At 43.8% G+C, this 14,441-nt stretch overlaps 1 long non-coding RNA gene across 2 annotated transcripts; it reads left to right on the top strand.

The window, feature by feature from the left end:
• The first annotated feature begins 3,911 nt into the window (after positions 1-3,911).
• LOC307226915 lies at positions 3,912-7,214 on the top strand. 2 transcript variants are annotated; one of them, XR_013843692.1, is made up of 2 exons: positions 3,912-3,926; positions 6,678-7,214. It is a non-coding gene; the product is annotated as an uncharacterized lncRNA (long non-coding RNA). The 2 variants fall into 2 exon arrangements; XR_013843693.1 differs by lacking the exon at positions 3,912-3,926 and adding an exon at positions 5,081-5,637.
• Positions 7,215-14,441: the final 7,227 nt, after the last annotated feature.

Here is a 14,441-nt window from a genome sequence, read left to right as displayed (position 1 = left end):
GTGTTGTATTGAGCTGCTATGTGGCACCTTTGACACAACTGATCTCGCACCACCTGCAGGGAGAGCTCTGTGGAAAGTCTCGCTCACCAAAGCTGGGAGCAGGAGGAGTGGCAGGAAAGAGGGAGAGACAGACAGAAAAAGAATGCGCCTATCTAGCAATGGGAGTTCACATGGGCTCTGGAAGAAGAGCTCATACATGCGTGCTCACAAGGGCCCTCCCAGCTCCTCTAGAAATAAGGTTCTCCCCACAATGAAAGACTGCCCAAGATAGCTCTCCCATGCATGCGCACAATGCCCGCCTATCTCATCTTTCAGACACCTCCCTACGACCATAAGCGCATGCATGGAGTGTTTACACTGACTCCCAATGTGTTCTTTGTCTTCTTTAGAAAAGCTGATTTTAAACAAAACATACAGACACACAAAAACCTCCTTTTGGAGCCTGTGCAGGCGTGAGTGCTATTCATCAAATGATAATAGTGACATAAGCATAATAAAAGTTAATTTGGGGGCTAAACTAAATTTAGGGGTGCTGGGCGGATCTTTGCACCCCAGTGGCACATATGCTAAAGATGGCCCTGGCTGGGGTGCAGCTAATATAAACCAGTGTGACGTGTAAGAAGTGGGGATGTTTTTGAATTGCGGGTGTGGAGACAGAGATGCACAAGAAACCACTCTATATTAGAATGTGTGTGGGGGGGGGTATGTGTCTGTGCATTAACACACCTGTGCAAAAGCCATCTGATTTCAAAGAACAGTTTTCTCTGAAAACAAAACGGCAACCAGCTAAATCCTAAAGAAACTATGAATTCGCTCATCATTTTAGCTGCCCTTTTCTGTTGATGTATAAATTCTGTTTGAAGGACAGCCAGCATTCACTGCTGTAAATATGTCTATTCTGGTCCTTCAACATCATTCTTAACCAATGGGTAGCTTCTGTAGGCTAAAGTATTGTTATGAGCTTGCCAGCACGTATTTTGTTAGCCCCAAAACAGAAAACAAGCAAGGTCCCAACCAAAGAAGAATGGCAACTTAAGTTGGCACAATATGCACAGCTTGCAGACTTAACATATAGAGTAAGAGAACAAGAAGAACATACGTTTAGAGAAGATTGGAAATATTGAATATATGGGAAACAACTGTGTACAGCTGAAAACGCTGGCAGCATTGAGATAAATTCAACAGTGTAAATAAGTTTTGATGGATTTAATAATTGAATACTGAATGGTATAGTTTTTTTGTAAAATATGCAGGGATTTATGATATGTAAAATGCACAATGGAAAGAGAAGATGGGAAGTCATTTAAGGATGCAAAAATGAGTACTTTAAATTGTAGAAATATATATATATAGAGAGAGAGAGAGAGTTTGTAGGTAATAGACAGCCTAAACTCCTGGGTCTAGTAAGTGCTAGAATTTAATCAATGCATGAAATGTTAACACCAGGAAATATCCAGACCTGTGTTTGTATTAGGACAGACCTAGGTCCATTAAGCTGTGTGTTAGACACTTCTAAATTCCCTAATCAACAAGTGTTGAAGCTTAATTAAAGCTAGACGCCTGCAGCATGTTTGCGTGTGGTTTTCTCCCAGCATAAAATATGACTATTGAGTATATTCATTCTCATAATCTTTGCATCTATGGGCTGTCAGAATGGGTTCACCAATATGAAGTCATACGGGTGGAATCCTTTAGTCTTTTCTTCCCTATATTGGGGGGTGGGGCCTGAGGTGGTGACTCACCCCCCTGCGGCGGCAAGTCCAGGGTCCCCCTCTTAAAGGGGTTATATAATGGGTGTCACTGGCCATACACTGAACGGTCGTGTGGGGATATGGGCTGGGCTGCTTGCTACACTTACATCTCGCAGAGCACCCCCATATCCCATTTACCTTGATGATACCCAGTTCCCCCCAGCTGGGGGGCTGGGAGGGATACACGCCCAAGGCCTAAGCCAAAGTCTTCCTACATTCAGAAGTTTAATAAAGTTGTGGCCTAATTTTAATTCCATATAACGTTGTCAGAGTATTCCTTCCTTATGATCCTTGGGGGCTGGGGCTGTCGCCGCCTGGTCATACCAACGTACAGGCGTTTCATTATTCCTTCTAAGCTGAGCGATCGAGTGATTGCATTTTTAGGCTGCTTTGCATTCAAATGAATTCCAAAGCGGCTTACAAACAATGAACAACAGCAGCAAGCAACATAACAAGAGAACATCTCAGTCATAGCATAAAATGTCACATTTACAATGCTACACATTATTATTTTTTGAGGGGAAAATAATGTGGCAGCAGAGTAATTATTATGAAGTTGTATTTAAAAAAAACCATAGATGTTGACATGTGCACTGTTCTACTACAAATACTACGAGCATGGAACTGATGAGAAACACGTCAACACATCCTACTGAACCTTGCAGTTACATCACTGTGGAACTCCCAGTAACTGTCGATGAGGTAAAGTATTGTGCTACATACCCAAGTCTCGACATTTCACATGACCCTATGGAGAGATATGGCTGTCATGTCCTGCCAGACTATAACCCCCTGGGAATATGGGCTTGTGGTTTATTAAACGGAGGCTTTCCTGGGAGAGGAACATGTTTACTCAATCAGGCCTTGCAGAATTAAATAAAAGCTTAGAATAAATACCAATTAAATGTTGCGTAATTATTTCCACAGAACAGGAGGAAGTCACTTTCCCTGAGACATAAATGAGGAACAAATCTTGAATGCTGTAAATTGAAGGGAACAGGACAATCTAACCTCTGTCTAGGTATCTATTTAATAGTACAGGGCAATGCTTTCCAAATAATGGGGCAAAACCTGCCAAGTCATATATCACAGAGGCCTTGTAGCTGAGGCAGTAGGCAGTAGAGTCAGAGGCGGTTGCTGAGACATACTTCAGACATAAATAAGTGACCCCAAAGCAAAGACTGCTGAGTTATACAGGTTTATTTAAATTAAAAAATGACAAAGACTCGGGCCTCTAATGTTATGTTCTCTCATAGGGGTAGAAAGTAAAATTATTTATTCACTATTCTGTCATTAGTCTCTTGTTCTTTCTTGCAATGGATGTGCAAAACTCTTCAAACGAAGCAGCTATTGGATAAAGTGGGGAACAAACATGAAGAATACTGTGAAACAGAAGTGGACTGAACAGCTGCCACCCCCCTCCCCAAAATAGAGAAAAATTATGTGTCTTCTGTCTCACGTTTGCTACAGTCCTGTGGCCACTATCAGGGAGTATGTTCCACTGAACTCAGGAGGTAAAGGTAAAGGACCCCAAAAGTGACTAGGGTGCGGTGCTCATCTCACTTTCAGGCTGAGGGAGCCTGCGTTTATCCACAAACAGCTTTCCGGGTCATGTGGCCAGCATGACTGAACCGCTTCTGGCGCAACAGGACACCGTGACATAAACCAGAGTGCACAGAAACGCCATTTACCTTCCTGCCACCGTGGTACCTATTTGTCTACTTGCACTGGTGTGCTTTCAAACTGCTAGGTTGGCAGAAGCTGGGACAGAGCAACACGAGCTCACCCCATCACAGAGATTTGAACCATTGACCTTCTGATTAGCAAGCCCAAGAGGCTCAGTGGTTTAGACCACAGCTCCACCCGCGTCCCAAATAAACAAGCACACAATCACTGATAGGCCACCTGCCATTGTGAGGCTCAAAGCAATGAAGATGATGCCTCCCCAGCTGTTGCCATTGGCTGTGGGTTTCTTGTGATGTCAGAAAAGCACTTGGCAACTGAGTGGATATAAAAGCAGGCCACGGGGAAAGCCCTTTTTTATTTACAGCAGGAAACATCTGGCAATGGATGTGACATTCACCACTGCCCAGGTTTCTTCCACTTGTAGGAGGCAAACTGGTAAATGGAAGGAGGCAATCCTCTGGCAGTGGGATGCTAGGGAGCGATAATAAGGCAAGTTTGCTTCCTTGAAGGCTGCTGGTACCTGTGGCTGGAAGCTGGCGGACATCTCATGATGGACCTAACAGTAGCTTCTGGCACAACGGAACACCATGACGGAAACCAGAGTGCACAGAAATGCCGTTTACTTTCCTTCCACAGTGATACCTATTTGTCTACTTGCACTGGTGTGCTTTCAAACTGCTAGGTTGGCAGAAGCTGGGACAGAGTAACGGGAGCTCTCTCCACCATGGGGATTTAAACCGTCAACCTTCTGATCGGCAAGCCCAAGAGGCTCAGTGGTTCAGACCACAACGCCACTTGCTCCCTTTTGCTTTTTACTGGGGGGGGGGGGGACTTGTTTCTGAGTAGACCAGTGTACACTATCACTGTTGGTGTTACAGATACTTGTGGAATTCCCAGAAGTGTGTTATATTTCATATACAGTGGTACCTCGGGTTAAGAACTAAATTCGTTCTAGAGGTCCATTCTTAACCTGAAACTGTTCTTAACCTGAGGTACCACTTTAGCTAATGGGGCCTCCTGCTGCCACCGCACCGCCACAGCATGATTTCTGTTCTCATCCTGAAGCAATGTTCTTAACCTGAGGTATTATTTCTGGGTTAGTGGAATCTGTAACCTGAAGCATCTGTAACCCGAGGTACCACTGTATAGCTGTTTTAATTAGGAGTAGGGTGATTACAGAGCAAAAGTTTAAGCAAAATGATCAGGATTCAGGGAAGACAATCTTACTTGGCTACAAGTGATCGCCAAAAATAAATAATTTTAAATCTTCATATCCTCCATGACTAACACTTAGCTGTTTATACCAAAACATAGTATAATTCATGCGGACTTTTTCACTGTCTCACTGGCCTGAGTGTTGAATCTAAGATTGGTACATATTTCATTCATGTTAAGATGCCTGTTGTCTGCAATGAGCCCTTGGACAACCTCTCATTGGAGGTGAGTGGAAGCTCCAGCTGCTTCTTTCAACGTATTTTATTTCAATGGCAAAATATGCAAGAATTTGTTTAGACCCATTCCAGATGCTCCACTGAACTATATGACCTCAGAGCCAGTGCTGCAAATATATTTGAGGCATGATGTATCCCTCAGTGCCTTACAGCTGGCACTGCACTGCAGGCTGATATTTCGCTTGCCTGCGTTATTACTTCTTTGCTAGGACCAAAAAAACGGTAAAATACAGAGCATTACACAAACGGCATACTTGAACTTTGTACACAGAAACAGATTGTCAGCTCGAAGTATCACTAGACCCAAAGTAACGTTGACTTAAGATTCAGACTTAAGATTTAGCTTGTACAGTGGGTTAGTTTCACTGCGTCATTGGTGAGATTTTGCCTCACCACATTTCAGCCACACTTTTGCAGCTCTTTGTACTGGAGAGCCTCCTTCCTGGTGCACGAAACCTCACTGCCTGTAGATTTCCAGTTATTTGTTGGGTTGTAACAAATAACTGGAAGTTATATTGGGAAAGCAAAAATCCTTACATTGATGAGATGTGGCAGTTAAGTATCACCCTCTATTTCTCACAGTGTCCAGGGAAATGCCTCTGAAGTGATTACAAACAGAGTGTAAGGTCAACAGATTGCTCCTTTTTGCTTTTTTCCCAATATAAGAACCTGGAGGTGGATCTGGAGATGAAGTTTAGCTGTCATGGCTAACACGAGGGGCTTCCATGGGCGGAGCTGGGATACAGAAGGTTAGAGGAACATTGTGTTTGTGGAGTGGCTTAGTAGGGAAGGGAGGCGACAACAGCCGCAAGGACGCTACTAGCCCAGAGATGAAAGAAGACAAAGTCCCCACCAGAGAGGAATGGCAAATCAAGCTGTTAGACTACGCCGAAATGGCAAAACTGACTGGAAAGCTCAGGAACCAAGAAGACAAAAGCTTTAAGAAAGAATGGGAAAATTTATAATTTATTTAAAGGTAAAGGTAAAGGGATCCCAACCATTAGGTACAGTCGCGAACAACTCTGGGGTTTAGGTGCTCATCTCACTTTATTGGCTGAGGGAGCCAGCGTACAGCTTCCGGGTCATGTGGCCAGCATGACTTAGCTGCTTCTGGCGAACCAGAGCAGCGCACGGAAACACCGTTTACCTTCCCGCTGGAGCGGTACCTATTTATCTCCTTGCACTTTGACGTGCTTTTAAACTGCTAGGTTGGCAGGAGCTGGGACCAAGCAACAGGAGCTCACCCCGTCGCGGGGATTCGAACCGCCAATCTTCTGATCGGCAAGCCCTAGGCTCTGTGGTTTAACCCACAGCGTCACCTGCATCCCATAATTTATTTAGGAGACTGCTATAAGCAGATGAAACCATTAGCAGGATTTTAATAACACTTGTAATGTAACAAACACTGTGGACAATATGGATTGATTCAAAATATAGATTACAAAATAATATGCAGTTGAAAATTTTGACAACAAGACCCATGGAGGGGATGGTGGGAAGTCTCGAGTTTCAGAGCAATCTCTATATACGGATATGTATTTGATATTGTGTTTATATTTGTAAAATCAAATAAAAAAGATTTCAAAAATAAAGTAGGGAAGGAGGAGTTGTTGCAGCCCCCCTTTTTGGATACACCATATACCTCTGATTATTTGGGCTATATCCGCATTGTTGCGACCATTATGCATGATAAACATAAATTAGGTTTGCACATGTTGTATGTTCAATATGCTCTAGCTGCAAACATAGCATTCTAGACACCATATTGGGCTGGTCTTTTCCCTTCCAGGTTCACATTTCTGCTGCCGAAATCAGGACTGACCCAAGACTTTTTGCCACCTGAAGCAAAGAACGAAGTGGTGCCTCTGCTCCCATTTGTATGTACAGCAGCTGACTGAACTGGCAGCGGAAACTTTACCTCAACGATGACAAAGGGGTCATCGTTCCCAATGCACCTGAGGAGCTAGTTTGGGGTACATTACTGGGCTGTGGCACACACAGTTCTGAACTCCGAGAGAGGAGAATGGCCAGAATGCTTAGGAGGAATGGCCAGTGTGGGGATGCTACTCTACATCCTCACTCTCATCAGGCAATTGCCTCATCTCCCTTATGGTAGGGTCGGCCTTGACTGAATGCCATACTTCCCTGGTGCCTCACTCCATCACAGACTTGCCAATGCTGACACATTTGTTTTTCCGCATCAGTGGAGATATAACTACTGGTAGGGTGAGATGGCACAAAGATGGCGAATCTTCTATACTCTTCATAAACTGCAAGCCTTTTCGTTGCCGATATCATTATTAAAATAAAAGCACTGAGAGCTGGACTGTGTCTGAAGACCAGCAATAATTGTGCACTGTGTGGGGGCCCAAGTGGGCATAGTTACAGGCATCTGTTGTTGATACAGCTTGCTATCAGAAGCAGAGCAGAAGGGTATTATCTCAGAAATAAGACTGTAAGCATTTCCCCTCAGAAAGACACAGCTCTTCATCCTGCAACTTTCCATTTCCTCTCTAGCCCATAAGGCTGGCCAGAATAAGGCAGAACCCTGAGGACACATTATGACACTCGAAGTGTTTGAGTATGATGCTCAACGTGTTTGTTTATTATGGCGTGCCTTTGTATTTGCAGGATGAACGGGGGATTTCCATGTCAGTCCTCTCATCTCAGTTTATTAACTTATGCTGCAGAAGATACATATTCCGATGATAAGAATGTGCAACAAATTTCACCCAGGTTATCGAGCACTGAGACGAAGGCCTACTTTTCACTGAGGTGATAAATTCGTGCCCGGTATATATTCCTGGCATGTAGAAAACTTTTTATTGTTTAGTCGTTTAGTCGTGTCCGACTCTTCGTGACTCCATGGACCAGAGCACGCCAGGCACGCCTGTCTTCCACTGCCTCCTGCAGTTTGGTCAAACTCATGCTGGTAGCTTCAAGAACACTGTCCAACCATCTTGTCCTCTGTTGTCCCCTTCTCCTTGGGCCCTCCATCTTTCCCAGCATCAGGGTCTGTTCCAGGGAGTCGTCTCATGATGTGGCCAAAGTATTGGAGCCTCAGCTTCAGGATCTGTCCTTCCAGTGAGCACTCAGGGCTGATTTCCTTCAGAATGGAGAGGTTTGATTTTCTTGCAGTCCATGGCACTCTCAAGAGTCTCCTCCTACTTGATGCCAAAGAGAGGGGTTCTATCCTACCCTATCTTTCCCCCATGACATGATCCAGTTTTCTTTTTTGCACCGAAGTGTCTTTTCTTGTATGGTGAGACACCAAAAGACTTCTAAAAGGCAACAAGTGAACAGCTCTGTTTAGAGCTTCCATATTGCTTGCTATGAGAGCACAGCATGCTACTGACACCTTTCAGATCCCTGCTGTCTCTGTTCCACAACTTTCTGTAATTTACCATGGATACCTCTCTTCCCCAACAAATCGAGCTCAAAGCCACATCATTGGTTGTGCAGTTCCGGAGAAACAGACATGTGTAAGGACTGGTATCAGGTGGATCCATGGTCCCCCAGGAAAAGACCATGGGTTCACGGGTAGATAGGTCTCCTTTATTTCTTATTTACTTGCAATGAGATACTTTCCTTCACTTAAGAACTTTCCTGTATTACTGTTCATGCATATTCGTCAGGGTGAAGCTAGATGCCTTCTAAAGAACCCAGCATGATCCACTGGAAATGCAAGCTTCCTTTTTTTAGAAAAAGTCCCTCAGGAGAGAACTGTCAAAGGTCAGTTTCTATGTGATTAGAAATCATATAATCTGTTCACTAGGTGGCACTGGACATAGTTGTAGCTGGATAGAGTGAGAAGTTTCCTTTGGCTGCTCTGGTTTAAAACAAATGAAGAGTTCTTGTTTACTTTCCCTACTGATGTGTCTTCTGTGCCTTCCATGCCTCTAAGGTCAGACCCTGGCTTGTTGAGACAGCTGGTATATCAGGGGAGAGTTAGGTGATGGTTAGTGACAATTTCTTTGATGGCCCCTTTTCTACATCAAGCTACTAGCTCCTTGACTCTACTCCCTTGTCAATCAGGGTAGAAGTAAATCTTTTGCAGTTTTTGTCAGAATATGGCTTCCTGTATTGGATCCCAGGGAGGGGCATGAGCTTCAAGGACTACCAGCCAGCTCTGGGTGCTTCTCCCTATCATTAATTTGTTCCAAAAAAAAAATAAATTCATTTTAGAGCCTGACAGGACACTAAAAGTGGAGTGGGTTATTTCTCAAAACACTGCCAACTACAACTTAAATACTATTCAGGGTTGACCGTATGTAATGGTTCTAGGGGTTGCTCGTGCATAAATCGGCGCCACGCTTGGCTGAGTTACCTGGGTGAACCCTTTCTGTCTGGACAGCCACTCACCCGTGGCTGTCTCAATCACTGGCAGAATCCATCAGTGGGCGTTTCTTGAACTTCTTCCAGCAAATAAGCTCTTTGATGCCTAGTCTCCGCCTACTCTCCCTGCGCGGAAGCCTTCTGCGCAGGGAGGGTGTGGGCAGCGGAGGACCCGTGCTCTCCCCGCTGGTCTCCGGCGAGGAGTCATGGAGCCACCTTGCTGATTCCCCATCTGCCCCCCTTCTCCACTGGTGCTATGCTGATTTCCTTCCCCAGAAGATGGGCTGCTTCTCTCCCTCCCGGTACACTCTCCGGAATCCCTCTGGAGCCCTTCCTCTCCCTCTGGCTCCGATGGCAGTTCCCTGACACCGTACTATAATATCTTAATTGCTGCTTCTGGGAAACAAGAACTAGGGTCTGGGGTGGCCACTTCATAATGGATTTCCTCCTTCTTCTCATTATGTGAACAGTTTCTTAGCATCCAGTTCAGTATCAGAGGCAGAGCAGTTGAAAAGGAACATGTTTTAAGATGGAATTTGGGGGAGGAAGAAAGCATGGGTTACGTCACATCAAACTGGCTTCAGAAATCTTCCATTAAAAGCCCACTTTCTACTGGGAATTAATAAATGGGATGATGCATAACAATGAAATAGAGAGAGAGAGGGATTGAACTATTTGCAAATGGCAGTTTCCCTCGTGAATTTGTGTCAGATACCAGCTCAGAACTAAAAGCTTGTGAACTGATCAGTAAAAATACAGTAGTCAGTTGGAAAATATGAGGTTGAACACAACTACGTTTTACTGAGAGTTAGACCCAGTGCTTTTTTTCTAAAAAAATGTTTAGGGGTACTCTCATTTTGATTCAAGAAAATCACCATTTTATAGTTCAAATTGGGGAAAATAAAGACAGTAAATGGACAAAAGTACAAAGATTCACAAAATGTTTAGGGGTATGCGTACCCCTGCATCTCCCCAGAAAAAACACACTGGTTAGACCCATTCAAATTAATGGACCTAAACTGGGCATGTCCATTAATTTGAATGGGTCTAACTCTGAGTATGAGTAACTTTGGATAAAACCCACATACAACTTATTAGGAGGACTGAAAACAAATGGATACTAAGTCTTGCAGACTGAGATCTAATTCATACAGTATCCAAGCAGTGTAACAGGAACAAAAACTGTGTGAGTATCTCTGCTTCTTTGTATAGTTATCTTACAAGTTCAGTGAAATAAGTGTTTGCCTCAGATATTTAGAAGAAAAAGCTTGAAACTGCGGGGTGTGTTTATGTTGAGAGCTTTGAAAAACATAGAAAGCCAGCCCGCCCGCCCACCGCTGCCATATCATGAAAATTAAAATCTTATCCAAAATTGTTCTCTGAGCACTTATGACCATTCTGAATGTAAGAACATGCAATTCAGTCTGTTAGTTTCAGAGATACAGTGGTGCCTCGGGTTACAGATGCTTCAGGTTATAGACTCTGCTAACCCAGAAATAATACCTCAGGTTAAGAACTTTGCTTCAGGATGAGAACAGAAATCGTGCAGTGGCAACAGGAGGCCCCATTAGCTAAAGTGGTGCTTCAGGTTAAGAACAGTTTCAGGTTAAGAACGGACCTCCAGAACGAATTAAGTTCTTAACCCGAGGTACCACTGTATACTTGATGCAAACAGAAACCAATCTGCCATTTTCCAATAATGTGGCTTTCACCCAAGTTTGGAGCTTTCGGTGTGTTTACCATAGTTACCAAATGAACTTACCCTGCAGTATTCAACCTTTTATTCTAAATGTCTGGCTTGGGCCTAAAATACTATCGCCACGTATGAGATGGCACTGATATGGTCAGTCGAGTTTTCCAACCACATCAAGAAACGTCCTCCAGTCATAATGAGGGGTTTCCTTAGTATGGTTAGAATTATTCTGAACATCTGTTTACACAGTTACCTAAGTTCCTAGAGAGGGATTTAGGTTCCTTGAAGCAATCATATTACTAGGATAACAAGAGCTAATGAGATGTTGTGCTTAGAGCGTTGGACTAAATTTTTGAAGTCTTAAGTTCAAATCCCTAGTCAGCCATGAAGCTCATTTGGTGGTTTTGGGACAGTCACTATCGTCCTCCCAGGTGGTTATCATGAAGATAAAATGTGAGGCATCTTGTGTGCTGCTTGAGCTTCCTGGAGGAAAGGTGGGATAAAATAATTACAATGATGATGAAGAAGAAACAGGCCTCTTTTATCAATGAGAATCTTTTCACCAGAATTTTAGCTAACATTAGATAGACCAACCAAGAATGTTCAGTTATGGAGTCAATGCAATTTCAGTTGTCACTTACTAAATGCACACATTTTTTTCATAATATTACCACTATTCCTGTCAGTAGCTTCTTAACCCCTCAGCATTCTTTGCCATCTTTGTATGGTCCTGGATACTGGACTTATCCCCAGCTAGAGCTTACATAAAGTTTTGAAGGCACTTTGCAATGACTGCACTTTCTCAATTCTAGATGTTTTCTCAAAGCTATTGTAGACCCTGGGGGCAGTTCATAACAATAGATCCATTGTCAACAGCTTCTTCAGAGGAAGCAAACAGAAAGGCCTGAGGGCCAAGCCGTTCTTTAGTACTTGCATTTCACTTGTGGCAAGGAATAACTTGAGCTGCCTCAAACTGGAAGGCTCAAGGAGTTGCTATATCTGGCAAAACTGGGATTTGTTTATTTCCTGGCTGTAACAGGGAGTGTTTGATGAGTTACTATGAGAGCTGCTTGCATTATAGATTCCTAACCCAAAACAGTTTAACAGGCAAGATTTGGGAGCAACATTCCCTGTTTCCCACTAATCTGATTAAACGGAGGCTTTTATTAAAGGTAAAGGTAAAGGTACCCCTGCCCGTACGGGCCAGTCTTGACAGACTCTGGGGTTGTGCGCCCATCTCACTTAAGAGGCCAGGGGCCAGCGCTGTCCGGAGACACTTCCGGGTCACGTGGCCAGCGTGACATCGCTGCTCTGGCGAGCCAGAGTCGCACACGGAAACGCCGTTTACCTTCCCGCTGGTAAGCGGTCCCTATTTATCTACTTGCACCCGGAGGTGCTTTCGAACTGCTAGGTTGGCAGGCGCTGGGACCGAGCAGCGGGAGCGCATCCCGCCGCAGGGATTCGAACCGCCAACCTTTCGATCGGCAAGCCCTAGGCGCTGAGGCTTTAACCCACAGCGCCACCTGCGTCCCTTATAGATTCCTGACCCAAAACAGTTTAACAGGCAAGATTTGGGAGCAACATTCCCTGTTTCCCACTAATCTGATTAAACAGAGGCTTTTATTAGCTGAGGCCAAAATCTCTGACGACTCTCAGAGAAAATGAGTGGGACTGAAAAGGAGGAAAGCCATGCCTTCTGATGAGGAGATCTAATTTGAGCTGCATGGCCCCTGGCTCCAGAGATCTCCTCGACTCAGGATGTTTACAGTTGACAAAACTCTCACACTCCTCCTTCCTGTGACTCCTTTTCCCCTTCCAGAAAAATAATAAATTATAGCAATATGACTTTCCATCCTGTCCTCCCTCTTTCTGAAAGACTCCACCATTTGGCAGTTTTATTTCATTCACTTTTTCTGTTCCATTGGCTGCATGTGTCTTGCTCACTCTGCTGTTGTCCTCAGCCAGGGCAGGATGGTGGTAGTTTTGCAAAGACTGAGGTGGTCACTCCCAAGCATTTACACACACTTTGTAGAGGTGTAGCATTGGGCCTCCACAAGTAGTCCCTACACGACTCTGCATGTGGCGTGATCAGGTACAAAAGAGGCTGTGTCTAATGCACAGAAGAGGGGATTTCAGGAGATGTAGTTTGTCTCTTGGGGTGGGCACTTAAGAGCTAAAGCTGGTCAGGCTGGTGCTTCTTTTATCAAATTTATTAATTTAATGTAGTAGCTTTTTTCCCTTTCTAAGAATACAATAACCTACTCAGAGCTTTGGGGGCTGAGTATCAATGCATACCTACTCAGAATTGCTCAAATATGTAAGTCCGAATCAGATAAATGCTGGAGATGTAACAAGGTTGAGGGTATGTTTTGTCGTATGTGGTAGACTTGTAAAAGGCTAAAAGAGTATTGGGAGATGATGTATAATGAATTTTTTAAATGTATAAAAGTACCTTTCCAAAAAAAACCAGAGTCCTTTTTCTTGGGGATAATTTAGAAGAACATTATCAGGTGTTAAAAAAGACTATTTGTGTATGCTACAACTGCGGCTCGTGTTTTGTTAGCGTGGTCCCAACTAAAGAAGAATGGCAACTTGAACTGATGGAATATTCGCAGCTTGCAGATTTAACATACAGTGGTGCCTCGCAAGACGAAATTAATCCGTTCCGTGAAGCTCTTCGTATAGCAGTTTTTTCGTCTTGCGAAGCAAGCCCATTGACAGCTTAGTGGATTAGCGCTATTAGCGGTTTAGCGGCTTTTAGCGGATCAGCTGATAAGCAGCTTATCAGCGGATCAGCTGATAAGCGGCTTAGGGCTTAGGAAAAGGGGGGAGGGGAAAAACCCCGCAGGAACTCGCAAGACATTTTCTTCTTGCGAAGCAAGCCCATAGGGAAATTCGTTTTGCGAAGCGCCTCCAAAATGGAAAATCCTTTTGTCTAGCGGGTTTTCCGTCTTGCGAGGCGTTCGTCTTGTGGGGCACCAATGTATAGAATAAAAGAAGAAGAAAAACGTACGTTTAAAGAAGAGTAGAAAATGTTTACTGAATATATGGGTGAAAATTGTGTTCATTTAAAAACACAGGTAGCATTAAGATAATTTCAACAGTGTACATAAGTTTTGATGGAGGTAACAATGGATTACCGAATGGTTTAGTTCATGTAAAATACGCTGGGATGTATGGTATGCAAAATGAACCATGGAAAGAGAAGAAGGGAAGTCATTGATTTAAGGTTGTTCAAATGAATATTTCGAAATGTAAATTAGAAAAAATTAATAAAAATGAGAGAGAGTGTGTATCAATGCATACATGAGAAAAATGCCTCTCAACAAGGTCAATAATATTGGGAAGAAGTAGAAAGCAGGACCCCATAATTCTCCAGGTGATATACCAGAACCCAAACGCAAAGACTCACAATCAGGTGAGTTTGGGCACTTTACAAAGAGCTTCAGGTTTGTGTAAAGCATGGGTAGGCAAACTAAGGCCCAGGGGCCGGATCTGGCCCAATCGCCTTCTAAATCCAGCTCG

This window comes from Podarcis cretensis, assembly GCF_951804945.1.
Source record: "Podarcis cretensis genome assembly, chromosome: 11".
In the NCBI taxonomy this organism is placed as follows: domain Eukaryota; kingdom Metazoa; phylum Chordata; class Lepidosauria; order Squamata; family Lacertidae; genus Podarcis; species Podarcis cretensis.
This window is presented reverse-complemented; position numbering and strand designations above follow the sequence as displayed.